Source organism: Aotus nancymaae, unplaced genomic scaffold, assembly GCF_030222135.1.
Source record: "Aotus nancymaae isolate 86718 unplaced genomic scaffold, 86718_ANA_hifiasm-v0.15.2.pri h1tg000064l_1, whole genome shotgun sequence".
Lineage (NCBI taxonomy): Eukaryota > Metazoa > Chordata > Mammalia > Primates > Aotidae > Aotus > Aotus nancymaae.
The window spans coordinates 27,677,189-27,691,482 of NW_026988479.1; the positions used below are offsets into that span (position 1 = coordinate 27,677,189).

At 38.0% G+C, this 14,294-nt stretch overlaps 1 long non-coding RNA gene across 1 annotated transcript in view; it reads right to left on the minus strand.

Moving 5' to 3' along the window:
* The window catches only part of LOC135270610 (uncharacterized), a 372,604-nt gene that overhangs the window by 71,689 nt on the left and 286,621 nt on the right, over window positions 1-14,294 (minus strand). Inside the window, exon 4 of the long non-coding RNA XR_010338751.1 lies at window positions 11,492-11,616. This is a non-coding gene — a long non-coding RNA (uncharacterized LOC135270610). The remainder of the gene's footprint in view (window positions 1-11,491; window positions 11,617-14,294) is intronic.

A 14,294-nucleotide genomic window follows, 5' to 3' on the forward strand; every position in this document is an offset into this window, starting at 1 on the left:
AGCTAATTATTTTCTCTCATGAGAGGAAGCAGGGCATTTAGTGGTTAACAATTTAGATTCTGGAATCAGAGTGCCTGGGGTTGAATCCCAGCTCTGATACTTAGAGTAGTCCCCATTTACCCATGGGACATACATTCAAAGACCCCTAGTGAATGCTTGAAACTGCAGACAGTACCAAACCTAATTATCATCAATCAGAACATCTGTGTTTTTGGTTCTACATACAAATTTGGTGCCTTTTCCATCTTAACTAAACACCAATCATGCACTGTACCCACGACTCTTGCCATTTTTGAGGCGCAACAGCAAAACTATCACAGATTTCTTTTTCCTCCTTCACAGTGTCACAGCCAGAAAATTCATTCTTACTGCAGATCTTAGCAACCTCAGAATATGATTTCGTTTCCTTCCTTAAGTTGAGAACTTTCACCTTTTCACTTAAAGAAAACACTTGACAGTTTCTCTTTGGTATATCTGAATTGCCAGCATCACTACTCTTGGGCTGTGAGGCAATTATTAAGTAGAATAAAAGTTATCAGAACAGAAGCACTGTGATACCAGATAGGTGATCTGATAACTGAGTCACAATGGGTGAGTGAGGCCTGAAGTTTGGATCCAGTGGAGAAAGGGATGATTCACGTCCTTGGTGGGACAGAGCAGAGCAGCATGAGATGGCTCAAGATTTCATCACACTACTTAGAAAAGCGCACAATTTAAAACTCATGCATTGCTTATTTCTGAAATTTTCTATTTAATCTTTTCCAACTGCAGTTGAGCATAGGTAATTGAAACCATAGAAAGTAACTATGGGGACAACTGTTCTTAGTAGGTAACCTTGGGGAAGTTACCTTAAGCTATTTCTCTTACCTCTAGAATGGGTATAAGAACATTACCTACTTCATAAATCTGTTACAGGAATGATGTTAATTAAAGGGCTTCACATAGTGCCAAGCAGATATTAAGTACTTAATAAATAATAGCCATCATCATAATACTTCTAATCATCATAGATTTGCGTGTTTCTTGGATACTTGCCTTCTCAAGTTAAAAGAGATCTTAAATATCTTCTTGACTGATCACTCTCTGAAATGCTTTCTCTGATATTCTCAACAGTCACCTAGACCTTGTTTGAATACTTTCTTGGAAGATTTTGCTATATTACAAAGTAGTCCTCAATTTTTGTAGGTTTGTGATGTTAAATTGAGATATGTATTCCTATAAATCCCACCTCTTGATTCTTCCTTCTAGGAAACACACACACACACACACACACACACACACACACACACACACACACACAGAATTAAGTTCCATTTTCTAAATGACAAGTGTTCCTACACTGAAGGCAGCTTTCCTGGCAGCCCAAGGGACACTGATTCCAGTGCCAAGATGTCAGGGCTCACATCATCACTCTTCCTGTCAGCTTTTGGATCTAAAGTGATCCTGGATGCCCACTCCATGTGAGTTTGCTGTTTGTTTTATGGAGCTCAATGATGACTATGTGGAAGTGTGGAATGTGTGGTTCAGAGCTAACGTAGATGCAAGGACGAGGAGGTACTCCACAAACGTAAAGCTGGTGCTGGTAGCATGCCTGGGATACAAGCACATTGACAAAGTCTGAGGACACACTCTCATCTAATGAGACTCTTCTGGATTCCTTCTCATTTGTACATCCTCATCTTTCCCGAACACATCCAGAAGTTAACCAGGCAATCAGTACTCTCTTGGTGCCTGATGTGCAAGGCTCTTTTCTGAGTATGAAGGATGTAGACACTCTATACTCATAGAGACTGAAGTCATATAACTTTTTAGTCTAGACAGCAGAGAATTGATAGGTGGATTCTAAGTTAAAGTCACAGGTATTGACATTGATAACAAAACTACTGAGTTGGTGTCAAGACATTAGCTATTCAGTTAGCATTTGTGTACCCACTATCTGTCAGTCACTATAGCCACTGAGATGAAACAGGAAACAAGAAGGCAAGGCCATACAAGAAACTCAAGTCAACAGAAAGTGTAAACATACACAATCTTGAGGACTAGCCTTCAGGTGCTCTGAATGCTTATGGTGGGATGGGAGTGGGGGATGAGTGGCCAAGGTGGGCTGCAGGCTTGTTGAAGCTGTCAGAGCTGTAGAATATAGAATCTTTTGGAACATGGTTGGAGTTGGAGGCCATTATCCTTAGCAAACTAATGTAGGAACAGAAAACCAAATACCAGATGTTTTCACATATAAGTAGGAGTTAAATGATGAGAACTCATGGACACAAAGAAGGGAACAACAGACACTAGGGCCTATCTGAGCTGGGAGGAGGAAGACGATAAAAAAACACAAACTATGGGTACAAGGCATAGTACCTTGGTGATGAAAATCTGTACAACATATCCCTGTGACATGAGTGTAGTATCTATCGAACCTGTGCATGTACCCCTAAACATAAAAGTTTAAAAAATATAGAATCTAGCTGGGCATGGTGGCTCCCGCCTATAATCCCAGTACTTTGGGAGGCAGAGGCGGATAGATCACGAGGCCAGGAGTTCAAGACCAGCCTGACCAACATGGTGAAACCCCATCTCTACTAAAAATACAAAAAAAAAAAAAAAAAAAAAAAAAAAAAAAATTAGCCTAGAGTGGTGGCGTGCACTTGTAATCCCAGCTACTCAGGAGGCTGAAGTGGAGAATTGCTTGAATCCGGCAGGCAGAGGTTGCAGTGAGCCAAGATCGTGCCACTGCACTCCAGCCTAGGTGACAGACTGAGACTCCATCTCAAAAAAAAAAAAAAAGAAAAAGAAAAAGAAAAAAAAATATATATATATAAAATTTTAGAAGCGAGGAATGTATTATATCTGAATAAAGATCTCTGGGGACATACTTTACCACTTGTACCTGACTTAACAATTATGTCCATACTTCCTCCTTTCTAACTGCAGTCTCTTAAGCCTGTTCTCTATTTTTTCTGATCATCAAATAGACAGTCAACAAATTACTCCCCAAATGATTCTCTAATGCCTATGGCAAAACTGCAGGGCCTGCATAGAGGCTGCGACATTACAGTGGCAGCTAAGCTAGAAAGGCCGCTCCAGTGGCAAATGGCACTAAGCTACTTGCCTTTTTTATTAACACTAGTACATAAAGGTTGCCAGCAGAAAGCCCTTGTAATAACAGCCAACTGCTTCTAAGCATCTGAGCCCTTAATGAAACCCCATTCTCCTCCCCAGAGGGAGGGAAGAATTGTTGGTTTTCTGTCTCAATTATTTTTCCAGTCTATTAAATTGTCGCAACCCCTGTGTCTCTGTGAAAGGCGGGTGTCATCATAGCTCATCTCCTGGAGACAGGGAACAGTGCTGCCAGAGATGTTTTCTGAGTCTGTTTCACCACCACCAGAGAGAAGGTGATGATGGAAAAACTCAAAAGCAGCAGCAGTAGACATCCTGGAGAGATTTAGGAGACACATGACAAGTGGAATGAGAATGTTTGTGCCATTGGGTTATACAAAATATGCAATTTTAATCCACTAAGCAGTTTATCTTTTCATGCAGCTTAGTTTGCTGGGATAATTACCTTCCTGAGCAGTCCATGATATGGACGAGGCAAAGTGTGTGCAAAACACACAAGTCTGTGTGTGCCATTGGAAAATACATCAGAGGAAGGAGGATTAACTCAAATTTTAGAAAACATGCTATAGACAATGCAGAAAGTATGCTGAAAGTTTTTCTTCTGCCGTTAGCAAAATTATTAAGGTTTGTTTTCTCTTAGAGCAACAATAGCTATTTGACCCCTTACTATACATTAGAAACTCCGCTGTATATTTTTCAAGCACTCAGAGGTTCAGAGAGATTAAACAGTTTACTCAAAAATATGCAATAAAGGCATGTCTGGGCTTAGATGTGACCGCAGGCAGTCTGCCCCTGAGCCTGGATCTCCTTTCCTGACATGAGCCATCTGCGCTTATTGTAAGACCCACACCTTCACCAGTCATTACACCCTTTCCCTCCAGCCTGAGAACACACTGCAGCCATTCTCCCCACTCTCTCCTGACATTTATTTCCCTTTATCTACTAGATCTTTCCCATCAGTAGGCACAAATACAGCAGTTTTTCCCATCTTAAAGAACATCTGCTGACCTCATTTCCTCCCCCAGTTAGTTACCACCCCATTTCTTTGCCCCCTTTACAGCAAACCTACTAGAAAATCTCATTTATGTTTATTGTCTCCAATTCCTCTCCTTTAATTTCCTTTTTAATGCCCCCTCATTAGGTTTTTGTCCCACCATTCTGGACACTGTTTCTCTAACAGTTACCTATGCATTGCAGCATGTGGCACTGATCACTCACTCTTTCTTGAAATATTTTCTATCTTGTTTTTTTTTTTTTTTTCTTGAGATGGATTCTTGCTCTGTCACCCAAGCTGGACTGTGATGGCATGATCTCAGTTCACTGCAACCTTCCCATCCCAGATTCAAGCAATTCTTGTGCCTCAGCTTCCCGAATAGCTGGAATTCCAGGCTCCCGGCACCATGCTTGGCTAATTTTTGTATTTTTTTAGTAGAAACAGGGTTTCACCACGTTGGTTAGGCTGGTCTTGAACTCCTGACCTCAGATAATCCACCCACCTTGGCCTCCCTGAATGCTAGGTTTACAGGTGTGAGCCACCATGCCCAGCTAACATTTTCTACCTTTAGCTACCAAACAGACATAGTCCTGGTTTTCTTCCTTCCTCACTGTCCAATTCCTTCACACTAACCCTTGCTGGCTTCTCTTCATCTTTCTGACATCTTCATTGTGAAGGAATACAGAGCTCATTCCTAGGACTTCCCTTTTCCATCTACACTCACTCCCTTGTGCCAATGAATCTTCCTGATATCCATCTTATTTAATATCTTCATCTGGATGCTGATAGCCATCTTAAACTCAACATATCTCAAACTGATCTAGTAACCTCCCTGCTTTGCAGCCAAATCCACTCCACCATAATTATCTACATCTCAGTTGATGACAGTTCTATCCTTTCAGTTGCTTAAGCCAAAACTATAAAGTCACCTTTGACTCGTCTGTTTCTCTCATACTCCACATCTAATCTTTCTGGAAATGTTATTGCTCCACGTTCAATGTAGGTCTAGACTTTTACTGCTATTCACCCTCCACTGATACCACTATGATCCCTATCAACATCATATTTTATCTGGATTATTGCAAATGCCTCCTAGATACCTGTCTGTTTCCTCCACCCTTATTCACTATATCCTAGTCTCAATATGTAAGACAGGCCAGCCGTGGTGGCTCACGCCTGTAATCCCAGCATTTTGGGAGGACAAAGTGGGTGGATCACAAGTCAAGAGGTCAAGACAATCCTGGCCAACATGGTGAAACCCTGTCTCTCCTAAAAATACAAAAATTAGCTGGGCATGGTAGCACATGCCTGTAGTCTCAGCTACTTGGGAGGCTGAGGCAGAAGAATATCTTGAACCCAGGGGGCAGAGGTTGCAGTGAGCCGAGATGGCATCACTGCACTCCAGCCTGGTGACAGAGGGAGACTCCATCTCAAAAATATATATATGCCACAATGATACTTTAAATGTGTCAGTCAGATCATGTCATTTACCTGTTTAAAACATTGTAGTGGCTCTCCATCTAACTCAGAAAACACAAAGTCTTTGCAAAAGTCTATATGGACCCATGAGATATGTCCCATCACCTCTTCAAATCTCCAAACTTATCTCTGAATCACTCCAATTGATGGACAAAGGGAGGCTAGGTGCCTCCGTCATCACAGAGCAAGAATTATTCACTCATTAAGAGTTATCTCAGCTGGATCTCTGTCTTAGGGAGAGTGAAATCTAAGCCCTAGATCTCTTTGTGATCTTGAGAAACCCTCATTACTTACCCTTCTCCCTACCCCCACATGCATTACCTGTGACTACTGTCAACACGAGAAACCCAGGACTCCTCTGAAATCCATCATGTTGTGAACACTAATACCCCACATGACTCTGTATATCAGTATTGCTGCTTCTTCCCCATATCCTACGATCATCTCACTGTGTCCCATGGGCTTCTTCCACAAATTTCCCATGCCTTCAATGCCTTTAAGAAATGTTCATCACCTTCTTCCTCTAATATAAACCTGAATCTTTCCTGAGGACATGGCCACCCCTGAAACTTCCTTGCTATAGGTTCTTTCTCTCCTCCATCTCTTCTATAAGTACCCTGAGGTGGGTAAATATCCTCCTTGCTCTTCATTGGTACTTCCAGACGCTTCTTTTTTTTTTTTTTTTTTTTAACCTAAAAACCCCCATTGGAATCTTATATTGAACTCACATACATGTTGCCGCCTCTTAGTGTCATTGTCAATGATATCTTCCTCATTATCCCTCATTCCTTAAAGATTTTAGTTCACTGTTTTTCCCTATTTAACCTTTCTTCTGCAGTAATTTTTAGTGGAGTCGAAATTCACTCCACTAAATAGTGGATTGTTCAACACCCTGGCCTTTGTTTCTAAACCTTTCCATCTCCAGTCTTTTTCTCTTACTGATTCCCTATACCTTATCATTAACAATAACCACAATACCTCCATAACCTCATTTTTAAACATTTCATTCAAAAACCACCATCTCCCATCTTTCTAGTTCATTCCATTTACTATCCTAACTATAAAATTCTGTTGAGCCCACAGTCATCTAAACTCCGTGCTTTTGGTTATATCTATTTACTATTTTGTGCCTATCTAGTTTCACTGGTGCCATAGAAGAAGTACATGAAGATGAAAGACTAAGGACATTAACAATAATGTCAGTCTGAAAATTTTCTTCTCCATAAAAGCAATAAGAACACAAGCATAAATTGTCAGAATTAGCTTTTTCAAAATTCTAGAAATTAATTAAAGGCTTATGGAAACCCTGAAAACATTTACGATAACTAGTTGAATCTAGGTATGAGCAGTGAGCTTTGTGATATTTTAATTTTTCCTATTTGCCTACCCTCCCCTCCCCAGCATCATGGTAATCTTGAAATCCAATAGCCTGAAATCATGGTAAAATCCAGTAGCCTAAGAACCACCAAAGGGAGTAGAATGGGGCTAAAGGCCCTTCAAAGTCCCATTATCAGAGAATTCTCATTTTTTGAACTGTTCGGTGGTTTTCTAGAACAACCCACTAGCAAAGCTTTCTTTATTTAACCTAACATGAAGCTCAACTCCTGAAGAAGTGGAAAACAATTGAGAGAAAGAATAGGCTAACCGAAAAGTTTAAGGAAATCTTGAGAATAAGACATCCAAAGGGGGTTTTGAAAAGCTCTGATATATTTTGGGGATCCTAGAAGGTCATAGACATGCACATAGGGCTGTGCACATGTCTAGGGCTATGGAAATGCCCTGAAAACACCTGAGAAAGCCCTTAACTCTTACTTCTGGCTAACTTTGAGGTTCTGTAGAAGAAGGAGGTAAAGGCTAAATCATGGTTGTTAACTGCCTGGCAGAGTCTTGAAGAAATGCAGTCCATCAAGCACACTAATATATAGACAATGGAAAGGATAGGGAGAGAGAGAATATTTGAAGAAATAATGGCTGAAAATGTGTCCAAGAACTCCAAATAAGATGAATGCAGAGATCCATGCTCAGATCCATAATAATTGATTGAGCTATTGAAAACCAAAGACAGAAAAAAATCTTAAAAGCATCAGAAGAGAAGAAACTGATCATTTAAAGGGTGCTCAATGAGAATAAAATTGATTTGTCATCAGATATCATGGAGAACAGAAGACAGAGGAAGAGCATATTCAAAATGCTAAAAGAGAATGACTATCAACCAAGAATATATATCTAACCAAAGTATTCTTCAAAAATAAAAACAAAAAAATTTAGACAATACCAGATGAACAAAAACTGAGCATTTACTAACTTGACTATTCCTATAAGAAATGCTAAATGAATCTTTCAGCTGATGTGAAGAAACACTAGAAAGTAACTTTAATTCACATAAATAAATGAAGGCAGCTGGTAAAAATAACTGCATAGGTAAATATAAAATACAGGTTAAACATATTCTTACTTGTAAGGGTTTTCTTTTCTATTTGATTAAAAAACTGCATACATCAATTATAATTTTGTGTTGATGGGTATTTGATGTGTAAAGAAGTTATTTGACAATAGCACAAAGAAAGGTGATGAAATGATCTATATGGGAACAATTTTTTGTATACTGGTTGAAATTGATTGAAATAAACTAGATTATTTCCAATTAAGGTCATTGCTATAATCCTGGGGGTAAACACTAAAAAAAAAAAAAATAGAAGTATAGTAAAGAAAACAAGGTGATTAAAATGGTACACTTGAAAATATATATTTAACACAAGGCAATAATGAAAGAGGTAGGAAACACAAAATTAGGAAAATAAATGCAAAATGGCAGATGTAAATCCTACCTTATCACTAATCCCATTTGTACTAAATTCTCAAATTAAGAAGCAGAAATTAGCAAAATGGATCAAAGAAAACATGATGCTACTACATGTTGTCTACAAGACATATACTTTACATCAAACACAAAAATATGCTAAAAGTCAAGGTCAAAAAGAAATACCATGTAAACAGTAACCAAAAGAGAGCTGGAGTGGGACTAGACTAATATCAGACAGAATAGACTTTAAGATATACATGTTACTAGAAATGAGCAATATTTTATAATGATGAGACAGTTCATTCAAAAATATACAATAATTATATAAGCACCTAACAAGCCCCAAAATACATGAGGTAGAAAATTTTGAAATGAAGGGAGTAATAGACAATTTGACAATAATAATTGCAGACTTCAATATCTCAATTTAAGCAATGGATAGAACCAGACAGATGATCAACAAGAACACAGAAGACTTGAACAATAATATAAACAAAGTAAATAAAAAGTATCTATAGAATACTCCACCCAGCAACAGTAAAATAAATGCTCTTCTCAGGTGCTCCTGAATACTTTTCAAGATAGAATCTATATTAGGCCACAAAATAAGTTTCAATAAATTTACAATGATTGAAAACACAAAAAGTATGTTCTCCAAGTACAATAAAATCAATAACAGAAGGAAACTTGGGAAATTCAATAGCATGTGGAAGTTAAACCACATATTCCTAAACAACCAGTAAGTCAAAGAAAAAAATCACAAGGGGCATTACAAAACACTTCAAGATGAATGTAAACAAAATAGCATGCCAAAATTATGGGATGCAACTAAAATAGTGCTTAGAGGGAAATTCACAGCCGTAAATAACTCAATCAAAGAATACAGACATTTCTCTGAAGAATATATACAAATGGCCAATAAGCCATGAAAAGATAGTCATCATCATTTATCATCAGGGAAATACAAATAAAAACCAAATGATTTTATCACTTCATACCCACTAAGATAAAGAAAGTTTTAAAAGCCAATAATAGGTGTTAGAGAGAATGTGGAGACACTAGAAAGCTCATACACTTTGGGTAAGAACATAAAATGATACAGCCAGTTTGGTGAACAGTTTGGCAGTTCCTCAATGAGCTAAATGTAGAGCTACTATATGATCCACAGTATTTTACTCCTAGCTGGCAGTTTACTCAAGAGAACTGGAAATAAATGCCCATACGAAAACTCATATATACATGTTCATCTCAGTATTATTAATAATACTCAAAGTGGAAATGACTCAATGACTATCAATTAAGAAATAAATGAAACCTGATATATTGACGCAAGGAAAAGTCAGTCATATAAAGGGATAGAGTACAGGTTCGTGCTCTACATGGATAAATCTTGGAAACATCCTAAGTAAATAAGATCAGACACAGAAAGCTACTCACTTTATTTGTATTAAATGTACTGAATATGCAAATTAATATGGGGCAAAAAGGTAGATTAGTGGCTGCTAAGGGCTGGGGAGTAGGTACAATGGAGACTGACTACAATGATTATGAGATTTTTTTTGGAGTGATGAAAATATTCTACAATTATTGGTGTTGAAAGCACAACTTTGAGAATATTCTAAAAGCCACTGACTTTAAAAGGATAAACTTTAAAAGCATAAATTTTGGGATATGTCAACAATATCTCAAAAAATGAGACATTAATTCTGGTTGGGAAAATTATAAAAGACTTCATTGTTAGGGTACATTCACAGTAGAGCTAGATTATGAACACTGCAAACAAGGAGACATTGTTATGGCATGGAAGAAAGGAACAGAGGCAGGAAAGCATTAAGCACAAGTAAGAAGTTAATGCTTCTATTTTGGGCTGCAAGGTGATATTGGGGAATGAGGTTAGAATTGTCACTCGTGGCTAGTCGGAGAGAAACAACACTGAACCTCCACGCATGTTGCAGGCCAACTATCTACGGCCCCAGCTTTAAAATGAAATTGTGGAGTACATAAAATATTCTTTCAGTGGTGGCCTCAAATTTGCTTTCATTATTCTTTAGTCTGTACATCTAGGATTGTCCTGTTGTGTGAGTTTTCCAGGCCAAAGAGTAAGACTCCTAATCCAAATTTCTCTCAAATCGTAAAATATAGACAGCCTCCTGGTACTATATAATTATGAAGTTAGGTTCATATTTCAGTTTCCAAAATAGCTTTCCAAAGCTGAACTTGGGTAACACCAATGATAATGTTTGAGCCACTCTCCCAAATGCTGGGAGAAAGCCCACAGTTAACAGAAAAGTACATTTCCCTAAAGCAGATCCAAATCAAATTAACAATAATGCTTGGTTTACAGTAGTTCAGAGAACTGAAGTATTTGGCTGACTAAAAGCATAGGGTTTGCGTATTCCCACTGTAAGAGAGAAATAATAGTAAGGGAAGCCAAGAATACAAGGTATATATTTGGAGTGTTTTGTTTGTTTTAACTTTTGTTTGTCCATATGCAAATAAAGACCTGGATTTGAAATATCTTAACGTTCAGCTTTCAGGCTGTCAAACATACCTGTAAAATAGCTATTACAATGAAAAAAAAAAAAAAAAAACAACTCTGATGTCATTTAGTCCATTCTGCTTTTAGACAAAATGACACTTATGCATACTTGTCAGTCTAAATTTAAGCATCTGTTTTAACCCACTCTTCATCTCTCCTTCCACCACCTCATCTTCTAGAAGTAGCTTCACACACTGTCACCAACTTATTCTGTAATCTCTTAATATGGCCTCTGGAAGATTGTTTTAATTTATGGTGCTTATCGCTAAAAGGTGTAAGATGGGGCCCACTTAAGTCTCTTTTCTCTCTTATTTATCAGGACTGATAAAAAGAACTAGAAGTCACTCTTTCCTCCATTCCTCATATTCTGTCCCAATCCCAACTCTTCATATGTGGGGCTCTAAGAATATACAGTGGATTTGGCCTCTTTTGTTATTTTTATCTATGCTTGGGTTACATGGGGAAATCTAAGCCAATGTGTCTATGTGCCTTTCACCTTAATCTCACTTATGGTGACGGTATAGCTTTAAAAATTCTTTCTTTACCTTTAAAATTTTACCTTCATCTCTCTTCCAGGATGCCTCACTTTCCAGATTCCAAGATGCCTCATTCTCCAGATGCATTCTTATTTATTCACTTCTTTCTCCTGCTCCCTCTCTCATTCTGTCACTCTCAGACTACCATCTGGAAAGAAATAACATATGACAGATTTTCAGAAATAACTCAGTGGTCTGAAGGCTGTGCTGATGGTGTGTGAGGATAACCCTGTGCAACTAAAAACCTGTGCATCATGGTGATGGTTTTCCTGGCATTTGCATCTACTTTGGCTTCATACATTAAGGTTCTAATGAGCCATTTCTCAGGTCTATGATCTGTACTTTGCTTGCCCCTTAACTGCCACCTTGGGAGAGGGAGTAAGGGATGATTGATTCATACAGCAATCCATATTATTTTAGCTTATTTATCAGCTTTCCACTAATGACTTAATACCTTAGCCACATTGAAAATGCAACTCTCTCCCAGAAGTCATTTCTGATATTGCAACTTTGAAATACACACACACACACACACACACACACACACACACATATATATTTAAATATTATCCTCTGAGTATTAACTGAGCATCATCTTAACTTCTCTTATAAATACTCTTAACAGGTATTTATAGCTATAATAAAGTGATGAACAGAATTTATGGGTATCTAGTATCATCTATAAGTTCCCTGAGGCCAAAATTAATGTTTAAATGAGGCTTCTACTCCCATGGTGGCTAATACGACATTTTCTACATCACAGTTAATAAGGATATTTGTTGATTAATAGGTATATAAGTTAAAGAAAAGGAGGGCAGAAAGGAATCAATATACTAACAACTGATTCCACAATAAAGGACTAAGGGATATAGGTACTGAGAATAGAGCCTGGGGAAAGAGAGGTCCTTAGCACTAAAGTTAAAATTTATGTCCAGAGGCCTTGGGGTAGAGACCAGTGATAATTATGACTTAACTGAAAACAGGAATAAGCTAACTTTAGCCAACAACCTGGAGAATCCAGGAGCTTGGCTGGCCAGCCTTACTTTTGAATTAGCACATTACAGCTAATAAGGTACAAACAAAAAGAGAAATAATTATCAAGTATTTATCACATGCCAGATACTATGATTAATGCCTGACTCTTCCACTGCCTTTCATTCACTTGTTCTCATCCTCATTCTCTCATTTGTTTTTAGCAGAAAGGAAGTCTCATTCCTATTCTAATAAATCAATACTGTGCTATTCAGTATTGTTCTGCTCATCTGAAAGCTTTATAAAGAGTGATGTAAAAGGTTACCTGAGGTTGTAATGTTAATACTTGTGAGGGATAAAAAGTGGAGGAAATAGAATTGGGCAAATCTAACAAGTCTTGGACCACCCAGTGGGAAGACACAGAGCAAAGAGGTAACCCATATTGGGCAAAAATGGACAAACTCTGATAACCCCATTATACTCAGTCATTGACTGGGGATGCAGATGAGGGATGTGGCGTCAGCTGGAAAGATGGGGCAGATCCTAAAGGTCCTAATGTTTGGATGATATCAGCTCACTGTATTTCTTAGAGTTGAATAGCAAGTTCCTTAACAGTGATCCAAATGGCATGTGTCCCTGGCTGCCATAATCCGTAAATGAGATCTTAATTGATGTATGTAGACCTTCTAATGACATCATGCTTTCCTGATTCTAGTGTACTGCCTCATAGATTCATAAATCATTATAACCAGAAATGACCATGAAAAACATCTAGTCCAATCATTTACAAAACACATTCCAGAGAGTTCCTGATTTCCCCTAAAGATGCCTCTTGAATCACTGTAGGAATCATAAAAGGAGAGAGAGCAGCCAATTCCTGTAACCTTTCTCCCAAATATAGTGGCTTCACTTTCTTGTGCTAGAGATATGGCCTTCCATGCAAGATTCCATTTAAAAAGTAGTCTCTGCTACTGATAAATTCAAAAGTGCAAAAAAATCATTGATAATTGGCAGTGAACATAAGGGGTTTATAACTTTTCAGAGATTAATAGTTTTATAGTAGGTACCAGGAACCACATATAACCCAAAGCCAGTGTCGTCTATACCATAGTTGCATACCTGGGAATAGCCAGAAGAAGAACACCTAGAGACCAATGGGGAGAGTCAGGTTGAGAAAGAGGATGAGATTTCCTAATGATTACAAGGTAACTAGGGGCAGGAATAGGACACCAGTGGCCTGGTCTCCTGAAACCCATGCAGTATTCTCACTCTGCCGTTATGCACATATGATTGAGCAAACCAGACAAAACTCTCAAAGTACGATAGATGCTACTGAGAGAGAACTGCTAAAGATCATTAATGTCCACATAAAAAATTAAAATCAGTATGTTGAAGGGATATCTGTACTCTCATGTTTATTTCAGCATTATTTATAATAGGCAAGATACAAAAGCAATCTAAGGGTCCATCAATAAAAGAATTGGTAAATGTCTTCTTTTGAAAAGTTTCTGTTTATATCCTTTGCCCAATTTTTGATGGGGTTGTTTATTTCTTGTAAATTTGTTTAAGTTATCTGTAGATTCTGGATATTAGCTCTTTGTCAGATGGGTAGATCACAAATTTTTTTTCCCATTCTCTTGGTTGCCAGTTCACTCTATTGATAGTTTCTTTTGCTGCACAGAAGCTCTTGCGTTTAATTAGATCCCATTTCTCTATTTTGGCTTTTGTTGCCATTGCTTTTGGTGTTTCAGTCATGAAGTCCTTGCCCATGGCTATGTCCTGAATGGTATTGCCTAGGTTTTCTTCTAGGGTTTTTATGGTATTAGGCCTCATGTTTAAATCTTTAATCCATCT